This window comes from Eretmochelys imbricata, chromosome 1 (genome assembly GCF_965152235.1).
Source record: "Eretmochelys imbricata isolate rEreImb1 chromosome 1, rEreImb1.hap1, whole genome shotgun sequence".
NCBI lineage: Eukaryota > Metazoa > Chordata > Testudines > Cheloniidae > Eretmochelys > Eretmochelys imbricata.
This window is the reverse complement of record NC_135572.1, coordinates 361,114,088-361,132,525: the sequence shown is the minus strand read 5'-3', so window position 1 is coordinate 361,132,525 and position 18,438 is coordinate 361,114,088. Positions and strand designations below refer to the sequence as shown.

Genomic DNA, 18,438 nt, shown 5'->3' with positions numbered 1-18,438 from the left:
AAGGGCTGGGTTGTGTTACTTAGTGATCTGAGCTGAAGGCCCCCCCATGGAACTGTGGCTGGAAGCCCACCTTGGTGACATTGAACTGATTACATACTCTCAGCAATCAGTTGTGCAGCTGGACTGAGTTCTGAGGGAGAGGTCAGGGCTAAGCCTCTCCTGGGATGGTGAGGCTGGGAGAAACACATGATGGGCCAGCTGAAGAGCCGCTTTATTCGCTGATATTGATGAGTCACTGAATACCAGTACAGCACAATGGTGTACATTGACAAGCACCCTTCCTCTCCCCTGGCAGACACTGTAGGGCTTCTCTTCCTCACGTACAGAAACATTATTGCACTGCCTTGTCCCCAGGCTTTAACCCATGTGTGTATCAGGACAGGAGAGTCTGATTTCTTTGGAGACTCGTCATCTGGCCTGAACTAAGTTCAGAATGGAGACAACTTTAGTAAAAAGAGCAAAAGATTTTTTTGTGGTTGTTTCCTGGAAAGGAATGTACTTTCCAAGTCCTCCACTTCCCAAGTACACTGCAGATGGGTGGTGTGTGTGTGTGTGTGTGACAGAGAGAGACTTCAGATGTTACACTGGGAAGAACTTTTTTTCAGGAACCTGGCTGAAACTCAGATATTACTGTCAGGCATAGACACCCTTCTTTCCCCCGAGCCTGATTCTCCCCCCCTCAGGCCAAGGTATCCTTAATTGTTGTTGATTTGTATAGTGGTAGTGCATAGAGGGCTCAATCAGGATCGGGCCCAGTTGTGCTGGATGCTGCACAAGGACTTAAAAAGACAGGATTTCCTGTTTTGAAAAGCTTAGGGTTTAATTGGAAGCAAGATGCAATCAGCAAGTATGAGAAACAATGGATGATAAAAGAGGAATGAGGACAAGACTTCCTGTCCCTCGGCTCCAAAGGTTAGCTGTGTACATGGCTTGCTTGATGGGTCCAACACATTTGAAAGTATTAAAAAATATAAATAAACAAATAGTGTGAGCTACTCCTGACTCCCTGCATTCTGGCCATCAATAAGGGTTGATTTCTTATAAGAGTCACAGGAGAAGAGGGATTTAAAGAGGAGAGAGTAGTGGCTTTATGGAGAACCTCATAATGTGTGTTCTTCCCCACATGCCATCATTTGACTCTGACCTGCTTGGATGTGGACCCCTCGTATCTACCCTCAGGCATAGACTCTGACTTACTCAAACTGGGGCAACCTTGAGCCATCTCCAGGCACGGCTTCTTCAGCTGCCAGTCACTCTTGCACTGTGAAATAGAAAGTGTATTATTAGTGCACTGTGGAGTTTCCTTCAGACACATGCCATTTGTCCCTGTTTTTATCTCCATGCTCATGGCAGTGTTGGAGTCTGTTTGACCTTCAGCTGTAGGCTTCCTTAGTTTAACTCCTGGCACAATTCCACAGGTCAATACTGGGATGTTGGGATCTTTGATGCTGCTGACTTATGCTGCTGGGCAGAGGGGCAGAAAAGGGTCAGTTGGTCTATAAAACAACAGCAGCTGAATGGGAGGAACTCTGAGCAGATCCTAAGCAGAAAGAGAGAAAACAATCTCCCCAAAAGGCTTGTCCTTCCAGATGGGACCCTCAAACCCAGAAGAGGGAATTACAGACCCTTCCGTTAGCCTTTGCAGGGTTGCCGCAACATGAGACTAACTGTGTCTGTGGAGTGAGTCAAGGGAGAGATTTTATGCAGCGAGTAGCATGATGTTTGGCACAAGAACATCTGAGCAATGGACACAAGTCTCCCGCACTCTCCTAGTGGCAAGGAGTTCAAGTCACTATTGCATGGCACTAGTGGACTGTGCAGCTTGAGGGCCATGTTTTCAGAAAGGCAGGGGGCTGAGGACTAGTGTATAGTGGGGGGACATCTGAGCCTGTGTGCAATGTGCTGCCCCCAAAGATGTGTGAGGAAGGGCATAGGCACTTTGCAGACAAACCTCTATTAAAAATAATCCCTTTGTGTTGGGTCTTCTTTTGTTCCCCAAACTGTATTGAATCTGTCCCTTATTATACAGACAGGGCAGTGCAATGAAAAGCTGAGCCTCCAGTCCCACCTGATTTCTGTGGGGAAGATGCTGACTTGTGCATTTAATTTAGTTAGCTTTTTCCTGTGTATGTGTGTTGCATCCACTGATGTGTCGCTCCGAGGTCGTGAGGATCAGACAGCAAAAGAGAAGCCCATATCCAGCAGCCAACTGGAGAGACCGTTCCCTGTGAGGGACAGAGAAATACAGTGGCAAAGAGAGAGGGGGAGGCTGTCAGACAGAGAGACAAAGTGTGTGTGTGTTACATGCACGCCGGCTGCTCACTTGAAGAGAACACGGTCCTGAAAGCCAGTGCTGGTGTAACCTGTACCCTCGGCACAGACTGCTGTTGCTTTACTTGGAGAGAATGAGATTGTGGAAAGCATGTGTTTGCAAGCTCCACATCCCGGTTTGGAGCCTTCTCTGGCCTGAGACAGGGACTGAGAGATCGGAGTGAGAAAGGAGAGGGGCAGAGTGAGGGACATGGGCTCCTCCCTAGGAAGAAAACTGACTGAACAGAAAGACAAAAGGCAAACTTCAGGGGCCAGCAGGTCCAGAATGAAGAGCAAGGTACCCTCTGCTTCCATCCTCATCTCCTATTCTGTTCTCACAATTACAGCCCTAGGCGTCTGTCTCTCTGTGAGTAGTGGCGTGGTGTGTTGGTGCTGGGACGGCCCTCACACGCTGTGTGAGTGACATTGTGGCTGATGGATGTGATGGATCTCAGAGGAGCATTGGATTTGGGTGAGAGGTTTTGTGTTTGAGAAACACTTTTTGTGGAATATCTCTGAGACCAGTCTGAGGGCAGAGTTTATTTCCCTGTGATGTGACCATTGGTATGTAGTTGGCTTACATTTCTAAGCAAACTGGTGTGTATATTTATACTCCTTCCTTTGTGTGGTTTGGGGCATCAGTTTTGAGGCTGTTTCCCTTGGGAAAATGGATGCACATAGCTGATTTATTTTGGGCAGTGTATAGAGTACAGTTCTCTCAGGAGAAAGACATGAAAACAGGATTGATTCTACATGGTTTGTGGTGCTGTGGAACCTCATGGTGCTGTAGTGCATAGCATATTTCTAGAGGCAGTTGTTTTGAATACTATAAGAGATTTGTCCATTTGCTCAGCAGAGTACAAGAGACTACATTTCAGTGGCCAGCCGCATTTGGCATTACAGAGTGGGGGACAGAAGGGGAAAGGAAAGGAGGATCCTTGTACTCTATACCTTCCCTGCATTCTGACCATATCTGTGTTTGTGGCTGTGATTCTCTCATGGCAGTGATGATTAGGATATCTCTGGAGGTGGGGTTGGGTGGTGTCTTCCGTGGTGCTGGAATTTGGCATTCTCTCTTAAACAAAGCTATTATGGCTGTTGGTTGGGGTGTCAAAGACAATACAGACTGGTGACATTTTGGTGCTGCTTAGTTTTGTTTAAAAACCTGCCTTCTGTATGCTCATAATTTTTTGATAAATTACCCTGGTTTGGGCTGAATTGTCTCATGACTCAGTCTTGCCAACTCTTTGCAATTTTATTGCTAGTCTTTAAATTTTTTTAAAGACCCAGCTCCCAGAGCCATGTGATTGTGTGAGAATGTCAGCTTCCATTTCAGAATAAAGCAAACTTTAGTCCTTGTGGTTGCAGAGAAAAGTCTGAAAATGTAAACTGTAGTATTCAGAAACCAAAAGACAAATGAAAAGAACATAGTTAATTTTTTTTAAAATCTCATAATGTAAGCCAATCTCTTGGTTTTTGGGGGCCTGATTCATGCCCCTAAAAGCTTGGTGTTGGTAATACTGAACTGTGACTTTGTAGCATTCTGTCTGTGAGTTATCAGCATGTTGTGCAAGAAGCCACTATGCAGGCAGAAAAACATGAAAGGTTGGAAAGATTTCTGCCACTAGGGTTCTGGACAGCTAGGAGGGTCTGGCTAAGTCAGGCACTTGTCTGGGGGAAGGTTGGGAGAGGGGATGAAATCTTCTAGATGATGTTTAGTTCTGTGGTTTCTGTATACTTCATTTCTTAGAAATTCTGATCTGTTATTTGTCTTAGGAGCTGAGAGGCCTGCTCACCCAGATGGGGAGAGATAGAAAGCAGCCATTTAAGCAAGTATCCTGTGGGCTCAACCTTATTCATCCTATACTGATGCCCTCTGCTCTCTCTCTCTCTGAGGACGGAGAGAAAGGTGTAGGGGGCAGGGGGTCTCCCTGCTGAACATCTCTTGCTGTTATTTAGCATTTATCTGTATTGCAGCAGTGCCCAGAATGCCCAGTGGAGATTAGGGCCCCTGGTGCTGGCCAGCACACACTCCTGTCAGAGCCTGCTCCTGCCCCAAAGGTAGAATCAACAAATAGGTGTAAGAAACAAGTGGAAGATGTTGAGGTGGGATATTGAGGGGAAGAGTGACCGGAATGTGGGCTACCTAGGGACAGGAAGATGGGTTACGTAGACCGACAGTGCACAATTGACAGAACTGAGGGTTTTTTACAGGTAAATAAGAAACTTTGATGATGTCAGTTATCCTGACTGTCTCATTTAAACTCCCTCACCCTTTTTGCATGGACCACCTTCTCTGAGCCTGTAAAAATTTTCCCCCTATGTCTGGGAAGAAAATATCTCTGGCAGACCTTCCTGTGGATTCTGGGAAGTGTAACATCCCAGCACACAGATGTGCTCATTTGTTAAAGGAGTTTCACCTCTGTGTGCAGAGAAAAGACTCCATGACACTCTGTAATACATTAATTGGATAATTCAGGAGCTCTATACTGCATGAGGCAACTAGCCCTACTGAGGCATGCCAGACGTTTTCCTCCTGGGGCAGTTAACTAAAGCTAGTCCTCTTTCATAGCCAGACTCCAGGTAATTAGTCAGTTTCCATCTCATAATAAACAAATAAAAAGATACAATGAACAGTCATATTGTGTTACAGTTAATGTCACCTGCAGAAATGCATGCACCTCTGGGGTGGAGCGCAGCAGCTCTTTCACAGCAGTGTTAATGTGCCTGTTTAGGTCAGGAAGCGAAGGACAATCCTGTGTCCAGCTGAGCTTACGACAGGTGGGGGAATGGGGTCAGTAGAATGTACTTAGCTGAGTTAGAAATTGGCTGGGACATCAGGGTTAACACCCTGACTCTTGCCAAAAGCACCATGGGTTGCTAATGTATATGAGTGGTCAGGGACTTGGGGATTGATAGCTGCTGATGGTAGCATCCTTTAGTTGCGACATACGACTAACACTGCACTGAGGCTTTGGGGTCAGTGCTAATTCCAAAGGGAAAGTGCTCACATAGACATCCACGCTACCAGCTGCTCCGAGCATCCCCTAATGCTGTGCCAGACATTGGGGTTCGTACTGATTCGGTGGGGATAGTGCCTCCACTGAGTGACTCACGCTGTACCTTGCGGCACACTTCTTTACACTGTGCAGAGGCTGTTACTGACTCTGAAACAAGAATCCCCCCTTCAGAGTCAACCATACCACTCCCTTTATCACAGCTCCACCCTGGAGCACAAAGTTAGAGGGGAGAGCGCTCCCAGTGGATTCTGCTTCTGAGGGCTAGAATGCCTGCCACGGAATCACCAGCACTACTAGGTGCTCTTCAGAGAGCTCTAGCCAAGTCTTGACCCTACTTCACGTATGGGATTAGTCTGGGTCACAGCCCAAAGTGGTGGTCTGGCTTCAGGTCTCTGAACCCACTTTGAGATGCTTCTTGTAGGGTCAAAGAATCATTCACTGGGCCTCCTGAGAGGACAGCTAAACCCTCTTTGTTATGTAAGAAAATTGATTATTTGACATCTTGTAGGAGGAGTGATTGAAACCTCTGTTTGTTGATGTTCAATAGTCTGTGTGAAACCCGTTGGCTCACTGGTATTTCAACTGCATCCTGCTAGCAACTGGAAATGTGATCAAATGGCACCGCACTCCCCCCTGCTCTGGGAGCTGGATGCTTTTGTTACAGTCTTGCCAGCATTCCGGCTAAACTGAGCCCTGGAAAGGTTTTCTTTTATGCTGAAATTGCTCATGAGCCGCAGGAAGGACTTTGAAGCAGAAGCCTCCAAGTGTTCCCTATGTAAAGGGAATATCTTCTTCCCACCCTCAGAAAGTATGACCCTACACCTAGCTTCTCATAAGAATGGCCATACTGGGTCAGACCAAAGGTCCATGTAGTCCAGTATCCCAGGTAATCATCAATTGCCCATTCCCAGCTTCTGGCAGACAGAGGCGAGGGACACCATCCCTGCCCCTCCTGGCTAAAAGCCATCAATGGATCTATCTTCCATGAATGTATCTAGTTCTTTTTTGAGCCCTCTTATAGTCTTGGCCTTCACAACATCCTCTGGCAAGGAGTTCCACTGGTTGACTGTGCATTGTGTGAAAAAATACTTCTTTTTGTTTGTTTTAAACCTGCTGCCTATTAATTTCATTTGGTGACCCCTAGTTCTTCTGTTATGAGAAGGAGTAAATAACATTTCCTTATTTACTTTCTCCACCCCAGTCATGATATTATACACCTCTATCATATCCCCCCTTAGTTGTCTCTCTTTGAAGCTGAAAAGTCCCAGTCTTATTAATCTCTCCTCATATGGCAGCCATTCCATACCCCTAATCATTATTGTTGCCCGTTTCTGAAGCTTTTCCAATTCCAATGTATCTTTTTTGAGATGGGGCGACCACATCTGCACGCAGTATTCAAGACATGGGCATACCATGGATTTACACAGAGGCAATATATTTTCTGTCTTATCTATCCCTTTCTTAATGATTCCCAACATTCTGTTCTCTTTTTTGACTGCCGCTGTCAACATCCATTGAGTGGATGTTTTCAGAGAACTATACGCAATGACTCCAAGACCTTTCTTGAGTGGTAAGAGCTAATTTAGATCCCATCATTTTGTCTATATGGTTATAATTATTTTTTTCAACATGCATTACTTTGCACTTCTCAACACTGAATTTTATCTGCCATTTTGTTGCTCACTCACCCAGTTTTGTGAGATCCTTTTGGAGCTCTTCACAGTTTGCCTGGGACTTAACTATCTTGAGTAGTTTTGTATCATCTGCAAATTTTGCCATCTCACTGTTTATCCCTTTTTCCGGATCATTTATTAATATATTGAATAGGACTGGTCCCAGTACAGACTCCTGGGGGGACATTATTTACCTCTCTCCTTTCTGAAAACTGACAACTTATTCCTACCCTTTATTTCAGCTGGGGGGTAGAGCAGGGTATAGGGTATCAGTTACCTTTGTTTCCTATCTTTTAACCAATTACCGATGCATGAGAGGACCATCCCTCTTATCCCATGACAGCTTACTTTGCTTAAGAGCCTTTGGTGAGGGACCTTGTCAAAGGCTTTCTGAAAATTTAAGTATACTATATCCACTGGATCCCCCTTGTTCACATGCTTGTTGACCCCCTCAAAGAATTCTAGTAGATTGGTGAGGCATGATTTCCCTTTACAAAAACCATGTTGATTCTTCCCCAACAAATTATGTTCATCTGTGTGTCTGACAATGTTGTTCTTTACTATAGTTTCAACCAGTTTGCCTGGTACTAAAGTCAGGTATACTGGCCTGTAATTGCTGGGCTCACCTCTGGAGCTCTTTTTAAAAATTGGCATGACATTAGCTATCCTTCAGTCATCTGCTACAGAAGCTGGTTTAAATGATAGGTTACAGACTACAGTTAGTAGTTTTGCAATTTCAGATTTGAGTTCCTTCAGAACTCTTGGGTGAGTATCATGATCTGGTCCTGGTGACTTATTACTGTTTAGTTTATCAATTTGTTCCAAAACCTCCTCTAATGACACCTCAATCTGGGACAGTTCCTCCAATTTGTCATCTAAAAAGAATGACTCAGGTTTGGGAATCTCCCTCACATCCTTAACCGTGAAGACTGATGCAAAGAGTTAACTTAGTTTCTCTGCAATGGCCTTATCATCCTTGAGTGCTTCTTTAGCATCTCGATTGTCCAGTGGCCCTGCTGATTGTTCAGAAGCAGGAAGCCCGCTAATGTACTTAAAATTTTTTTTGTATTACTTTTGGAGTCTTTGGCTAGCTGTTCTTCAAATTCTTTTGTGGCCTTCCTAATTACATTTCATTTGCCAGAGTTTATGCTCCTTTCTATTTTTCTCATTAGGATTTAACTTCCACTTTTTAAAGGATGCCTTTTTGCCTCTCACTGCTTCTTTTACTTTGTTGTTTAGCCACGGTGGCACTTTTTTGGTTCTCTACGTTTTTTAATTTAATTTGTGATATACATTTAAGTTGAGCCTCCTATTATGGTGTCTTTAAAAAATTTCCCTGCAGCTTTCAGGGATTTCACTTTTGGCACTGTACCCTTTAATTTTTGTTTAACTAACCTCCTCTTTTTTGTGTAGTCCCCCTTTCTGAAATTAAATGCTATGCTACAGTGTTGGGCCACAGTGGTGTTTTCCCCGCCACAGGGATGTTAAATTTAATTATATTATGGTCACTGTTACCAAGCGGTCCAGCTATATTCACCTCTTGGACTGATCCTGTGCTCCACTTAGGACTAAATCAAGAATTGCCTCTCCTCTTGCGGATTCCAGGACTAGCTGCTCCAAGAAGCAGTCATTTAAGGTATCAAGAAACTTCATCTCTGCATCCCATCCTGAGGTGACATGTACCCAGTCAATGTGGGGATGGTTGAAATCCCCCATTACGACATTGGAGTAATTCCTCTACAAGAAGAATATCTCATTTATTTTCTTTCATTTCAAGGAAGAGGATCTCCCCTGCCTTGTATCGTTTCCTCCCAAAGAGCTTTTTTCTGGAGGCTGTTGATTTTTCTTGTAATTTCTTGCTAATGGAGGATAATGGACTGCAGCACAATGGGTTGCCAGCTGGACTGCTGTGTGCTACACAACTTCCTCCCCCCTGCACAAGCACATTCCTGTTGCTTAACCTCATTCCCCCTTTTGTAAACATGCCTCAAACTTGCTTAGCAAAATAATCTACTGGTACTGAGCATTGTGGGGACTGATATGCAACGTACACTGAAGAACAAGAAACTATGCTTTGTAGTCATGTCGAGAGGAGCTAGCGTGAGAGGTTTCATTTGTTGAACATCTTCATTAATGATCTGGAGTATGGGATGGATTGCATCCTCAGCAAGTTTGCGGATGACACTAAGCTGGGGGGAGAGGTAGATATGCTGGAGGCTAGGAATAGGATACAGAGTGACCTAGACAAATTGGAGGACTGAGCCAAAAGAAATCTGATGAGGTTCAACAAGGACAAGTGCAGAGTCCTGCACTTAGGAAGGAAGAATTCCATGCACTGCTATAGGCTGGGGACCGACTGGCTGAGTGGCAGTTCTGCAGAAAAGGACCTGGGGATTACAGTGGACGAGAAGCTGGATATGAGTCAACAGTGTGCCCTTGTTGCCAAGAAGGCTAACGGCATATTGGGCTGCATTAGTAGGAGCGTTGCCAGCAGATTGAGGGAAGTGATTATTCCCCTCTATTCGGCACTGGTGAGGCCACATCTGGAGTATTGCATCCAGTTTTGGGCCCCCCCACTGCAGAAAGGATGTGGACAAATTGGAGAGAGTCCAGCAGAGGGCAGCAAAATTGTTTAGGGGGCTGGGGCACATGACTTACGAGGACAGGCTGAGGGAACTGGGGTTATTTAGTCTGCAGAAGAGAAGAGTGAGGGGGGATTTGATAGCAGCCTTCAACTTTCTGAAGAGGGGTTCCAAAGAGGATGGATCTAGACTGTTCTCAGTGGTAGCAGATGACAGAACAAGGAGCAATGGTCTCAAGTTGCAGTGGGGGAGGTCTAGGTTGGATATTAGGAAACACTATTTCACTAGGAGGGTGGTGAAGCACTGGAATGGGTTACCTAGGGAGGTGGTGGAATCTCCATCCTTAGAGGTTTTTAAGGCCCGGCTTGACAAAGCCCTGGCTGGGATGATTTAGTTGGTGTTGGTCCTGCTTTGAGCAGGGGGTTGGACTAGATGACCTCCTGAGGTCTCTTCCAACCATAATCTTCTATGATTCTATGTTTCCAGTGGCCATGAGGTATCCAGGGCAGTGGTCTTGGGTATGTGTCTTTTCAAGTCCCAATCTTGCAGATAAGAAAATAATCCTAGAATTCATGGATTGCAAGGCTGGAAGGATTCATTGTGATCATCTAGTTTGACCTCCTGTATAACACAAGCCATAGAACTTCCCCAAAATAATTCCTAGGGTGTATCTTTTAGAATAGCATCCAATCTTGATTTAAAATTGCAAGGTGATGGAGAACCTATCATCTCAGGAAGGGATCCACCTTAAATGACTGCTTCTTGGAGCAGCTAGTTCTGGAACCCAGAAGAGGAGAGGCAGTTCTTAATTTAGTCCTAAGTGGAGCACAGGATCAGGTCCAAGAAGTGAATATAGCTGGACTGCTTGGTAATCGTCACCATAATATAATTAAATTTAACATCCCTGTGGTGGGGAAAACACCACAGCAGCCCAACGCTATGGCATTTAATCTCAGAAAGGGGAACTACAGAAAAATGAGGAGTTTAGTTAAACAGAAATTAAAAGCTACAGCACTGTAGTGGGGTGGCTATCCCACTCCTGTACTAGAGGGGGCTCCAGCAGGCCAGAGAGGCTGTGCAGGTGGGCAGCCAATCAGAGAAGGCTTGCTAGGGAGCCAATCAGAGGCTGAGTAAGAGAGAACCAATCAGGGCCAGGCTCAGCCCTATATAAAGGCTGCCCAGGAAGGGAGCAGGCAGTCTCTCCCAGGCCTTCAGAGGGTGAAGGTCTGTCTCCTATGTGAGGGGACTAGTGCCAGGGACAGCGCAGTGCAGGTGAGGGGAGCAGAAGGAACTTCAGCCTGGTATCTGCCAGGCTGCAGGCCCTGAGGGAAGGGCTGGGCTGGGCTGGTGCAAAGGGGACGAAGGGGAAGCGACCCAGGGAGAGATGCAGACATGGGGAGAGAAGGAGGGCAGGAAGGCTGCTGCCAAAGGGTCCCTGGGTCGGGACCCAGAGTAGAGGGCGGGCCTGGGTCCCCCACTTCCCCCTTGCACATACACGCAGCCGTTGGATGTGGCAATAGTGGACTGCACCAACCCCTGGCAAAAGGGGGTTAGACTTTGGGGTGTGGTTGGCCGCTGTGGCTGGGCGAAGTGAAAGACTGCTGGAAACCCACCCGCAAGGGGGTGAACAAGGAATAGTGGGCACTGCCGGAGGGCAGTGTCTTGAAGAGGATGCCGCAAGAAGGGAGCAACACAGGTCCAGGCGCCAAGAGAGGGCGAGAGACAGATGGGACACCACCAGTGAAGGGCGTTCCACACTGGACTGAGCTAATTCCCTGACGAGTCAGCAGGAGGTCCTGCGGTGGTGAATCCCAACCCCATCACAAGCACCAAAAGTAAAATCCCTGCAAATTGCATGGAAACTCTGTAAAGACGCTAGAATAGAGGCTCAACTTAAATGTATACCCCAAATTAAAAAACATAGTAAGAAAACCTGAAAAGCCACCGTGGCTCAACAACAAAATAAAAGAAGCAGTGAGAGGCAAAAAGGCATCCTTTAAAAAGTGGAAGTTAAATCCTAATGAGGAAAATAGAAAGGAGCAAACTCTGGCAAACGAAGTGGAAAAATATAATTCAGAAGGTGTCGTGGGGCGACAACTCACCACTGTGGCATCTCCTGCTGGTTGTCCAGGGAATTAGCTCTTTTCAGCCAGGAGTACCCTCAGCTGGTCAGTGTCTTGCCTGCCCCTGGCCCTGTGCCCCTCCCAGACCCTGGTGCCCTTCTAGATTAGGGTTCTGCCCCCTGGCAGTACCCCCTCAGTCGGGGTCTCCCCTCCCTGGGGAACCCCCAACCCCCTATCCCTCCCTTGCCTCAGTGGCTACTGTCAGTCATCGTCTAGACCCCGCTCCCAGTCTGTACCACTCATCATCAGCAAGGGGGGTTGGACCAGCTGCCTCTGTCTAGGTCTGGGCTGCTCCTCTGCCTCCTTAGTACCCTTTCGTGGGCCTTTACCTCGGCCTGCAGCTTGGGGCTCTGTTAGGTTGGAGCTCCCCAGCTCCCTTTGCCCTTCCCCAGCACTGCTATTGGCCTGCGGCTCTGCTAGGCTGGAGCTCCCCAGCTCCCTCTGCCCTAGGTACCATCCTCAGCTTCCCCAGCAGCCAGGTCCTCCTCTCTCCATGTAGCTAGAGAGAGTGTCTGTCTCAGCTCCTGACTAACAGCCCTCTTATAGGGCCAGCTGTGGCCTGATTAGGGCGTGGCCCCACCTGTGGCTACTTCCCCCAGTCAGCCTAGCTTTCCTCTGGCTACAGCCCTCTTTTAGGGCTGTTTTAAGCCCTTGGAGGCATGGTGGGGTCACCACCCCGCCACAGAAGGCCACTTAATCCTGAGTGTCTCTGGATTAAGTTTAGAAGTGTGTGCAACAAGAGTGATGTAGTGGTGGGAGTCTGCTATAGACCACCGGACCAGGGGGATGAGGTAGATGAGGCTTTCTTCTGGCAGCTCACGGAAGCTACTAGATCGCATGCCCTGATTCTCATGGGTAACTTTAATTTTCCTGATATCTGCTGGGAGAGCAATACTGCGGTGCATAGACAATCCAGGAAGTTTTTGGAAAGCGTAGGGGACAATTTCCTGGCGCAAGTGCTAGAGGAGCCAACTAGGGGGGGTGCTTTTCTTGACCTGCTGCTCACAAACCAGGTAGAATTAGTGGGGGAAGCAAAAGTGGATGGGAATCTGGGAGGCAGTGATCATGAGTTGGTTGAGTTCAGGATCCTGACGCAGGGAAGAAAGGTAAGCAGCAGGATATGGACCATGGACTTCAGGAAAGCAGACTTCGACTCCCTCAGGGAACGGATGGCCAGGATCCCCTGGGGGACTAACTTGAAGGGGAAAGGAGTCCAGGAGAGCTGGCTGTATTTTAAGGAATCCCTGTTGAGGTTACAGGGACAAACCATCCCAATGAGTCGAAAGAATAGTAAATATGGCAGGCGACCAGCTTGGCTTAATGGTGAAATCCTAGCGGATCTTAAACATAAAAAAGAAGCTTACAAGAAGTGTAAGGTTGGACATATGACCAGGGAAGAGTATAAAAATATTGCTCGGGCATGTAGGAATGAAATCAGGAGGGCCAAATCGCACCTGGAGCTGCAGCTAGCGAGAGATGTCAAGAGTAACAAGAAGGGTTTTTTCAGGTATGTTGGCAACAAGAAGAAAGCCAAGGAAAGTGTGGGCCCCTTACTGAATGAGGGAGGCAACCTAGTGACAGAGGATGTGGAAAAAGCTAATGTACTCAATGCTTTTTTTGCCTCTGTTTTCACTAACAAGGTCAGCTCCCAGACTGCTGCGCTGGGCATCACAAAATGGGGAAGAGATGGCCAGCCCTCTGTGGAGATAGAGGTGGTTAGGGACTATTTAGAAAAGCTGGACGTGCACAAGTCCATGGGGCCGGACGAGTTGCATCCGAGAGTGCTGAAGGAATTGGCGGATGTGATTGCAGAGCCATTGGCCATTATCTTTGAAAACTCGTGGCGAACCGGGGAAGTCCTGGATGACTGGAAAAAGGCTAATGTAGTGCCCATCTTTAAAAAAGGGAAGAAGGAGGATCCTGGGAACTACAGGCCAGTCAGCCTCACCTCAGTCCCTGGAAAAATCATGGAGCAGGTCCTCAAAGAATCAATCCTGAAATACTTGCATGAGAGGAAAGTGATCAGGAACAGCCAGCATGGATTCACCAAGGGAAGGTCATGCCTGACTAATCTAATCGCCTTTTATCATGAGATTACTGGTTCTGTGGATGAAGGGAAAGCAGTGGATGTATTGTTTCTTGACTTTAGCAAAGCTTTTGACACGGTCTCCCACAGTATTCTTGTCAGCAAGTTAAGGAAGTATGGGCTGGATGAATGGACTATAAGGTGGGTAGAAAGCTGGCTAGATTGTCGGGCTCAACGGGTAGTGATCAATGGCTCCATGTCTAGTTGGCAGCCGGTATCAAGTGGAGTGCCCCAAGGGTCGGTCCTGGGGCCGGTTTTGTTCAATATCTTCATAAATGATCTGGAGGATGGTGTGGATTGCACTCTCAGCAAATTTGCGGATGATACTAAACTGGGAGGAGTGGTAGATACGCCGGAGGGGAGGGATAGGATACAGAAGGACCTAGACAAATTGGAGGATTGGGCCAAAAGAAATCTGATGAGGTTCAATAAGGACAAGTGCAGGGTCCTGCACTTAGGATGGAAGAATCCAATGCACCGCTACAGACTAGGGACTGAATGGCTAGGCAGCAGTTCTCCGGAAAAGGACCTAGGGGTAACAGTGGACGAGAAGCTGGATATGAGTCAGCAGTGTGCCCTTGTTGCCAAGAAGGCCAATGGCATTTTGGGATGTATAAGTAGGGGCATAGCGAGCAGATCGAGGGACGTGATCGTTCCCCTCTATTCGACATTGGTGAGGCCTCATCTGGAGTACTGTGTCCAGTTTTGGGCCCCACACTACAAGAAGGATGTGGATAAATTGGAGAGAGTCCAGCGAAGGGCAACAAAAATGATTAGGGGTCTAGAACACATGACTTATGAGGAGAGGCTGAGGGAGCTGGGATTGTTTAGCCTGCAGAAGAGAAGAATGAGGGGGGATTTGATAGCTGCTTTCAACTACCTGAAAGGGGGTTCCAAAGAGGATGGCTCTAGACTGTTCTCAATGGTAGCAGATGACAGAACGAGGAGTAATGGTCTCAAGTTGCAGTGGGGGAGGTTTAGATTGGATATTAGGAAAAACTTTTTCACTAAGAGGGTGGTGAAACACTGGAATGCGTTACCTAGGGAGGTGGTAGAATCTCCTTCCTAGAGGTTTTTAAGGTCAGGCTTGACAAAGCCCTGGCTGGGATGATTTAACTGGGAATTGGTCCTGCTTCGAGCAGGGGGTTGGACTAGATGACCTTCAGGGGTCCCTTCCAACCCTGATATTCTATGATTCTATGATTCTATGAAAAAGGAATTTGAAGAACAGCTGGCCAAAGACTCAAAAAGTAATAGCAAAAATTTTTTTTAAGTACATCAGAAGCAGGAAGCCTGCTAAACAACAAGTGGGGCCACTGGACAATCGATATTCTAAAGGAGCACTGAAGGATGATAAGGCCATTGCGGAGAAATTAAATGTATTCTTTGCATCGGGGTGTGTGTGGGGGGGGAAGGTTCTCTCATTGATTGGTAACTGGTTAAAAGATAGGAAACAAAGGGTAGGAATAAATGGTCTGCTCTCAGAATGGAGGGAGGTAGATAGTGGTGTCCCCCAGGATGTACTGGGCCGAGTCCTATTTACCATGTTTATAAATGATCTGGAAAAAGGGTTAAAAAGTGAGGTGGCAAAATTTGCAGATGATACAAAATTACTCAAGATAGTTAAGTCCTAGGCAGACTGTGAAGCTATAAAATCATGACTGTTGTGGAGAAAGTAAATAAGATAGTGTTATTTACTCCTTCTCATAACACAAGAACTAGGGGTCACCAAATGAAATTAATAGGCAGCAGGTTTGAAACAAACAAAAAGAAGTATTTTTTCATACAATGCACAGTCAACCAGTGGAACTCCTTGCCAGAGGTTGTTATGAAGGCCAAGACTATAACAGGGTTAAAAAAAGAACTAGATAAATTCATGGAGGATAGGTCCATCCATGGCTATTATCCAGGATGGGCAGGGATGGAGTCCCTAGCCTCTGTTTGCCAGAAGCTGGGAATGGGTGACAGCGGATGGATCACTTGATGATTCCCTGTTCTGTTCATTCCCCCTGGGGCAGCTGGCATTGGCCACTGTTGGAAGACAGGACACTGGGCTAGATGGATCTTTGGTCTGACCCAGTATGTCCATTCTTATGTATCATGAGCCTGGGTAAATTGTTCCAATGGTTAATTACTCTCACTGTTAAATGTTACACCTTATTTCCAGTCTGAATTTTTCTAGCTTCAACTTCCAGTCATTGTGTTATACTTTTCTCTGCTAGATTGAAGAGGCCATTAATAAATATTTGTTCCCCATGTAGATATTTATAGACTGTAATCAAGTCCCTCTTTAACTGTCTTTGTTAAACTAACTAGATAGACTCAAGGAGCTCAATTGCTATAAAGCAGATTATCCTTTAATCATTCTTTTGGCTCGTTTCTGAACCCTGTGCAGTTTGTCAGCATCCTTCTTGACTTGTGGACACCAGAACTGAGCTTAGCATCGCAGCAGCTGGTCGCAGCAGTGCCAAATACAGAGGTAAAATAACATCTCTGCTCCTACACGGGACTGTAAAAGTTGGAGACAGAAAATCTTACTGGGTTCATCCATGTCGTTTCCTGGGGGCTAAAGTAGGATTCTTCCCCATATAACATTTCTTACTGCGCTAGCTGTAAGGAAAGGTGGTGTTTGCTCACAGGCCTTGTCAGGCTGCCCTGCAGTAACTTAAGAGCCTGAGTATCAACTTCATGGCAGACTGCTAAGAACCAGGGCACAAACCCCAACCAGGTGGGGAGTTCTGTACTTAGATTTCACCAACCAGTTAAGTGTAAACTCCTCAGGCCCTATAACAGCTGTAACATGGAGTCACCGATAGTCCCCCGGGGGTACTCTGATCTCTCTTGTCACCTAGGCAAGTTTGCCTTTGTGATAGGTGGTCCCTTACATCAAAAATCACAGTAATATTCAGGTTACTCCCAGTCCCAAGGGACCAGTCACTTACCCAGGCCAGTTGCACCTTAGCTCTCACACCAAAGATAGCACTTGTAGCCAATTCTATAATAAACTGTATATATATTTTTTAACAGGAAAGGAAACCAGAGAGTTATTTACAAGGTTAAAGCAGGTAGTCATATGCACACAAATGAGTTACAATCTTAAGTTTCCAATAAGTAATAGGCGTTGCTATGATAAGCAAGCTCTGTGTGTCCTTTAGGGCTAACCCAGGCTAAGCAGTGGAGATCTTTTGCTTATGTCTAGTAATCCTTGCCCCCCAGAATCCAAGAAGCAATAGTTCCTCCTGGTTTGGGGTTTTTATTCCCTTCCCACTTCTGCTTTGAGCTGAGGGGCAGAATACACTTGCAAAACTCATCTTCATACAGGTGGGAAGAGTAAACAGCAAAGTCTTTTGTCCTCTTTTATGTTCTGCTCTAGTCAGTTTGGTGTCAATGTGCCTGGAGACAGCATTATACATGAGTTAATGTCTCTCTCCTGTTGGGAGATTTACAGTGGCTCACAATGCAAATGCTTAACTATTACCCTACACTATGTTATAAATGTTATACACAGATGTTATAAATGAGCAGCTCACAAGCATTAAATAAAGTCTAAACACTAAACTCATTCTTATAATTCTAATACCTATTTTAACAATACTAACACCCTGGTGAGCCAGACTGATTCCAGCTCTGTGTTTGTTGGTATTCCATTGAGGTATGGGAACATTGGCCTGAGCTGGTAACTGGTCTGCCAATGTTGCAGACCTTGTAAACCACATTCATGTGAGCAGCAAGAAGCACTTTCTAACCTCAGTTTGGTATTCACAGCCCAAACTCCAAGGCTCAGTTCCTGCTCTCTCACTTCCACTGTGTGCAACTAGCCTATTGGAAGTGGAGAATACAGATCCAGAGGCATCCAGAGCCCTATCATAGAATATTAGAGTCGGAAGGGACCTCTGGAGGTCATCTAGTCCAACCCCCTGCCCAGAGCAGGACCAATCCCCAACTAAATCATCCCAGCCAGGGCTTTGTCAAGCCTGACCTTAAAAACCTCTAAGGAAGGGGATTCCACCACCTCCCTAGGTAACGCATTCCAGTGTTTCACCACCCTCCTAGTGAAAAAGATTTTCCTAATATCCAGCCTAAATCTCCCCCACTGCAACTTGAGACCATTACTCCTTGTCCTGTCATCTGCTATCACTGAAAATAGTCTAGCTCCATCCTCTTTGGAACCCCCTTTCAGGTAGTTAAAAGCAGCTATCAAATCCCCCCTCATTCTTCTCTTCTGTAGACTAAACAATCCCAGTTCCCTCAGCCTCTCCTCATAAGTCATGTGTTCCAGACCCGTAATCATTTTTGTTGCCCTTCGCTGGACTCTCTCCAATTTTTCCACATCCTCCTTGTAGTGTGGGGCCCAAAACTGGACACAGTACTCCAGATGAGGCCTCACCAATGTCGAATAGAGGGGAACGATCACATCCCTCGATCTGCTGGCAATGCCCCTACTTATACACCCCAAAATGCCATTGGCCTTCTTGGCAACAAGGGCACACTGTTGACTCATATCCAGCTTCTCGTCCACTGTAACCCCTAGGTCCTTCTCTGCAGAACTGCTGCCGAGCCATTCGGTCCCTAGTCTGTAGCGGTGCATGGGATTCTTCCGTCCTAAGTGCAGGACTCTGCACTTGTCCTTGTTGAACCTCATCA

At 46.4% G+C, this 18,438-nt stretch overlaps 1 protein-coding gene across 1 annotated transcript in view; it reads left to right on the top strand.

Annotated features, from left to right (window-relative positions):
• SHANK3 (SH3 and multiple ankyrin repeat domains 3) overlaps positions 1-18,438 on the top strand; it is a 667,177-nt gene that overhangs the window by 75,351 nt on the left and 573,388 nt on the right. The window lies entirely within an intron of this gene.